The sequence below is a fragment of the Ammospiza caudacuta genome, chromosome 2 (assembly GCF_027887145.1).
Source record: "Ammospiza caudacuta isolate bAmmCau1 chromosome 2, bAmmCau1.pri, whole genome shotgun sequence".
Taxonomy (NCBI): Eukaryota; Metazoa; Chordata; class Aves; order Passeriformes; family Passerellidae; genus Ammospiza; species Ammospiza caudacuta.
In genome coordinates, this window is record NC_080594.1 from 114,653,066 (window position 1) to 114,659,737 (window position 6,672).

Consider the following 6,672-nt stretch of genomic DNA (forward strand, 5'->3'; position numbering starts at 1 on the left):
GAGGTCTGCTTAATGAAGGAAGGTATTCTGATCTGAGATACTTTGGTGTGCCTGCATCTTTTAAACTAAAATAGCCACATGCCCATGAACACTGGCTGCATTATCATTCCCTTGAGAAGCAGGTGCAGCTTTCCCCCAGAACCAGAGGAATAGCACAGCTCCTGGAGATCACTGTGCATAAAACCCTCTTCCAGGTTCAGCACCTCTGCAAACTGGGCTGGCCAGTAGTGCCTGTATTTCCTCATGCTGATGAAAAGGTCAGAAATAAATTGACCTTTAAACCCATGCAGACTTCATATGAGCCCTGTGTTGGTGGAGGGCCATGCCTTAAACCACAACAGACTCTTTCCAGGGAACACTGTTCTGCCTAAAAGTTTGGCTTTTCTCTCCCAAGTTATTGTCTGGAATTTTCCACAGCTGGTTTCCCTTTGTACAATCCTTTCTAAACTGCAACCATGCCTTCTAAAGTGGATTGTGAAATTTTGTTGTCCTGTTTGTCATCTAGTGGTGACATGGCAGTGTTGCTGAGCCTACATCCACTGTGGTTTGCTGCTCCTGAGGAGGAGGTGGCAGATGTACAGGACTTTGGCAGTGACCAGCACACGGAGTGATGGAGGTAAAGCTGATTTATGAGAGATTTTATGGTGGCAGGAACACAAGTACTGGCACCTCTAAAGGTTCTGTAGAGGAGTGCAGGTAGTGACATTAAATTGATCCAGATGTGGAATATTGTCATGACAGCTGTTCAGTGTTGATTGATTTCTTCATTAGGAGTAGCTGTAATTTGTCTTCCCTCCCCTCTGTAAAGTACTGATGAAAACAGCCCATGCCAGGTGTCCTGGGCTCCAGATGAGAATTGACCAACAACTGCAGAAACAGGCAAGGCACCTGTGAATAGGACATGCTCTAATAATGCCAGGCACAGGGAGATGGAAATTTAAAGTCCCTTCCAACCCAAATCATTCTATGATTCTACAGACCCAGGATAATCTTGCAGGCAAGCAGTAAATTTTATGTGGCCAAGGCACTCACTTTTGGATTTGAGGCCTTTCTTAAACTTGGGGACATTGGAACCTGTTTCTGAGCTTTATATTTTAGGATGGCATTATGCATTCATGATAATTCTTCCCCAAATGACCAAGGATAGATAATCATATAATCATTTAGGTTGAAAAAGACCTCTTATGATCATCAAGTCCAGCTGTTTATGTGCTGTAATGGACAGGAACTGTACAATTTCTAAAAAACAGTTTCTAACATCCATAGCTTGCCTTCATCTTCCACCAACTGTAAAGTGCATTCTGAACAAGGACCTGATAATTGTGTTGCTTGTTGGCCACCAAATAATTTCATTCTGAATCCTGATGGCTCCAGCCCTGGCCAGGGCAAATCTCCACTCCTGCCCCTGGCACAGGGAGCACTGCCCACAGGCCAGGGATGGTGATCCCCAGGAGAGGGGCCTGAGCTCTGGGGCAAAGTCACCACCACTCCTGTCTTCAAAAAGGGCACCCAGGAAACCACAAGCCCTTCAGCTTCACCTTCATGCCCAGGAAGGTGATGGAACAACTCATCCTGGATGTCATCCCTGAGTCTGAGGAGTCATCACAGGCCAGTAAAAGGTGAGGGTGCAATACCAGAAGTCAGAACCCTCCTGAAGTGGGATATCAGAGCTACAGTGCTTTAGCAGGGACATACACCCAGGGAAACACTTTTCCTTGGCTCTTTGCCTTCAGCAGAGACCCCAGTCACCCCCACAGGGCTGCCCTGGGGGTGTAGCTCCCTGTGCCTGCTCTCTATGGAACCAGAATTTGACTCTTTTTTCTCTTTTTTTTTCCTAATTAATTTATTTATTTCTTTGTAGTTCCCTATGCTCACCACTACCTTCTCCCCTAAAATATTTTCTCTTGGACTGTTTTGTGAGGTTTCAAAACACCTTTTCCCCTGCTTTTTGAGCATCCACTCTCCTATATAACTTCACAGCTATAAAGCCTAAGCCTCCTATGGGCTGTACTTCAGACCAGTGGCACAGCTGTTTAGAATCATCACTCCTGGAAAGAAAAACTGGGGGAAAAGGGAGTAAAAGCACAAGTAGAGAGGCATCCTCAACATTATATATCAGTTTCTCTGGGTCTGGATTGAAGGCACTTGAGATGGTAGTTCATGTTCAGACTCAGGTGTTTATTATTTCTTATCAGTAAAAAAGTCTCATAACCATGAGTTCAGCAGCTTTTCATTAGCAAGGCAGAAAATGGTTAACTTCTTACAAGGTCTTTTAAGACTAAACTATCCAATTAAGAAAGGACACTTAGATTATTTTCCCTTTTAAGCCAATAACTGATCACTCAAAGCCCACAATGGGGACTTTTCTGTCCAATTATAAATCACCCAAACCCATGGAGAAAAAGCAAGAAGAAGGTAAAGAAGAACAACCTGCCTCCACCCTAAAACCTTCATTTTGCTTCATATTTATTTCTATATTCTAAAACCCCAAACTCAAAGTTTTCCACCCTGTGATGTTACACACTTCTAACCAACTACACGCCTGTAATCCCAGTGCTATCAATCAATCTTGGAAGCCTTCTCACAGCCTCAGGTCAAATGCAGTGCTCTCTTGTGGGTCTGTGCTTTTAAGCACAGAAAGTTTAAAATTCTCAGCATCCAGAATTCCAACAACTATGAGTTCAGTCTATCTCAGAGAGTTCATGCTCAAAGCTGCAAACCAGAGCTAGATTTTCTCTGGCCAAACAACAGTCAGAAAAAATAGGGCACCTGGGCCTACACTTTAGTGTGCCAAGTGTTGCCCTGCTGTGTGAAACAAATTCACAGTTTATTTACTTTTTCTAAATACTGTAGCTCTCCTGTCTTTTTACCTCAGTTTCAAGAATCACTTGCAAGTGATTCTCCTTTTCTGCTTCCTAATCAGTGCTGTTGCTGTAATTTTTCTTCAGCAGCTCCTCCACCAAGGACACAATCTTTGAGCTCCTCTGCTTAGTTTAGTGGCAAAATTGTTTTAACCCTTAATTTTTTTTTAACCCTTTCTTTGGATGTCATGCATCATGAGCTTTCCCAAAAGAAAGAGATTGTGATAAAATGGTCATGAGGCACTGTTACACACCAGGGCATGGAAAGAAACCTGAGGAGATCATTTAATTAACTGCACCACCTGGAGGCAGGATTGGCTATACCTAAACATTTGTCTAAGCTTCTTAAAGGCACCTAAGGGTGTGTCTTAACAGCCACCTACTGTATTTCCATGTTTTCTGTGCAAGAATGTTTCTTTCATTATGGATACTGTGAGTTTCATCCCTGCAGCTGCTTATGTTAACATTTTCAACAGATTTTTCCCTTATCCTTCTCTTCTCCAGGCTGTACAGCCCAATTCCTTGAATTCTTTCTTGCAGGCAATTTTTCCTGCCTTCTGATTATTTGAATTTCTCTCCTCTTTACTTTCCCCAGTTAGTGAACATCTTTTTTGAGCTTGAAATTGATCCCACTAATCTGGTTGAGGCATCACTAACACTGAATAAAGTGGAAGAGTTGCTTCAGGTACCTCACAGTGCTGCCTAGCATTGCATTTAGCTTTCACATAACAACATAATGTTGACTTATGCTCTGCTGTGACCCACCATAATCCCCATATCTCCTCCTGGAGAAGGTTTGTATTTGTACTGCTGATTATTCTTTCCTGTCTCGCTGCATCTTTCAGGTCTCCCTTCTGTTTGCTTTAGGCAGTGCCTTGCATTTGTCAGGATTGCTTTGAATACTAATTTGTACTTGCAGGCCCTCCTGCTTAATGCCACATGCAAATACCACAGGCATCCTCTCTATTCCATCATCTCAGTCAGCAGTGGAAATGTGAAGGGCCTCAAAAGTCTCACACTGTGAGGAGCTACTCCTGGTAGGTGCTGTAGGTGTTATCTCTCAGAACAATCCATCTAGACCATGTTTCCTCATATTTGTGAGGATATCAGCAGAGAGACTACATTAACAGCATCTCTGTGATTCCTATTGATCTCCACAGCTGCTGTATGGCTGTGCATGGATCTCAGTTCTTTGAGTAAAAATTCTCCTTCTTTTTTTTTTCTGTGTTGTATATTGATCTGCATCTGTGGCTTTCTGCTATAAGAATGATAGTAAAATAATAGATTAGAGTGATGGAATTATTCCTCCTTTTTTTTTTTCTTTTTTTTTTTTAAGAAAGAAATAGGTTGATTCAGCTTGAAGATAAAAACTGGAGAGGATATGTCTACCTCTGCAATAGGTGTCTAATTTCCTGTTATAGACCCAAGCATCTGGTCAGAACAACCAGTCTAAAAGGCTACTCAGCTCACCCAGAGATACACACTGAATGTCTGCTCAGGTGAGTGGACTTTAGGCTCAGTTGTCTCACCTGGATCCTCTCCACCTGCAGTAGGAGGTCAAACACAGGCCTGATTCTGGGCCCCTTAATTCAAGAGCCACATCCTGCCTGCTAAATTCTGTGTAACACACAGGATAACGTGCTAACAGGATGTTCTAGTCAAGTTTTGCTGAACATTTTTAAAGTGTAGAAGAAAGCCAGAGAAAGGATAATATTTACAGTGCAAGCTGGAGTAATGCTGCAGCACTGGAATTTGTTATTGCTGATCTCAATAGATGTTTACAGTGGTGGGTAGTGATCTGTAATGTGAAAAGGGTAGTGAATCATCCTGACTGAGCTAAGAGATAATCTCAAATTACTAATGTTTCTTACAGGTATATTAATTAGGCATTATCCTGTAAAAAAACCAAGGGGCTGGGGAGAAAAGTAAAGTAGTGACAGAATGAGAAGCATTCTGTTAAAATTTGTTTCCCTTGTAACTGGATTCCTTTCAAAACATCTTCTCTTGAGTACATGAGAAGGAGATCAGGATGCTGATTGCGGGAGATCACAAAATAGTGAAGAATTTTTGGCACAGATGTAATTTCAGCTGACCAAGTCTTTATGGAAAATGTTACTAAACAATTTGCTTTTTCACAGATCTTCAGAACCTTTAGGTTGTTGGGGGGTACAAGATGGGACTTGTACTTCTTGCACAAGCAGAGAAAAATATGAGAAAGTTATGAGAATCCAACTGAAAGAAGCAGGCACTAAAAAGCAATAAAGCAAAGTAGCATCTCCTGATCACTCTGTGATATCCATGCAAGATCCTCACTGCCCCACAGCTGCCAGCAGGATCCCTCAGTGTAAAGTTGCTTCTGTATAAGTTTGCTGTCCCAAACATCTGCGTACCCCAGGAAACCCTTGGGTGTATGTCCTGGATTGCCAAGCAAATTTTGTTCTCTTTGCCATCTGGATGGCAGCTGTCTTCTGTTCGGTGGGTAGTTTTCCTTATCTCTTCAACACCCACTCCTCCCTTGGGGTGAACATCTGCTGATAACAGACTATTGAATGTCCCTGCATGGCTCATAAGAACTAGAGCATCCCACTGGGACATGTGAGCCCAGAGGGAGGAGCCAAGCATTCCTACCTGGATATAATCTGGAGATTCTGGAACACCAGCACAGCTCCTCCACTGGATTTCCCAGAGGAACAGCAGCTGCCTCCTCCACTGGCTCTTCAGAGGAAGAATACATCCTTCTACAGGATCCCTGCTCCAGCAGAACCACCCCTGACACTGCAGGAGGGCTGCAGACACAATTCCAATGGGACTGCCACCAACACCCTGACCCACAGCATGTCAGGTTGGGTTCTGACCCTGTCAGTGTAGTTTTAGTGTACTGCATTGTTTATTTTATCCTTTTATTTTCTTCCTTAATAAAGAACTGTTATTCCTGCTCCCATATTTTTGCCTGAGAGCCCCTTAATTTCAAAATCTATAACAAGTCTGAGGGAAGGGGTCCATTTCAGGGGAGGCTCCTGCCTCCCTTAGCAGACACCTGTTTTTCCAAACCAAGACAGTGTAAAAACATGGTAGGAAAAAATTGAGACTGTGTAATGATTTTCTGTGAGTAGGGTGTGATGTTGCTGGCAGCTTCATGTGTAAGAAAAGTGGAATGCAATGATTTGACCTTTTCATATTTTGCAGATTTAAGGACCATTCCTGTCCCCTACTGCAGTCTGGAGCTTTCCCCTGATGCTACCAAGGACACTCTCATTCTTCATCCTCCTAAGCTGACACAGGCCCTGCCTGTGGTGCCTCGTAGCACTTTTACAGTGTGCTACCAGTTTTACTTTTTACAGGTAAATGGGCCTTTACAAGCCTGGCTTTGTTAGACAAAATGTGACTAATTGCAGTCCCCGGTTCATTTGGGGTTTGCTGCTAGCACAGATCTTCCTTCCGCTTACTCCTGCTACTGCTCTCCAGCATGCCAGATCTCACAGAAAGGATGGGGGAATTAGGAACGACACACTTTGCAGCTGATTCCCTATGCTGAGCACAAATCCTGCCCTCCCTGTCCCACAGCCCAGGGCAGCCTTCTCCAGCCATCCAGTGGAATGTGCTGGATGCATCCCCTGTCCTGTGCTCCCATGTTCACAACACCTCCAATCTCATTTTTTAGCTTCTGAAGATACTGGCTATTAACCCGAGCTGTGAAAATCAGGAGATTATTTCTGCTTTCTCTCCTTGCAGGGCTGGCCCAGCCCAGCTGTATCCAGCAGGAAAAGCAGTGGTCAGTGAGCTCCACCTAAAGGCTTATCCTCAGCTCTCT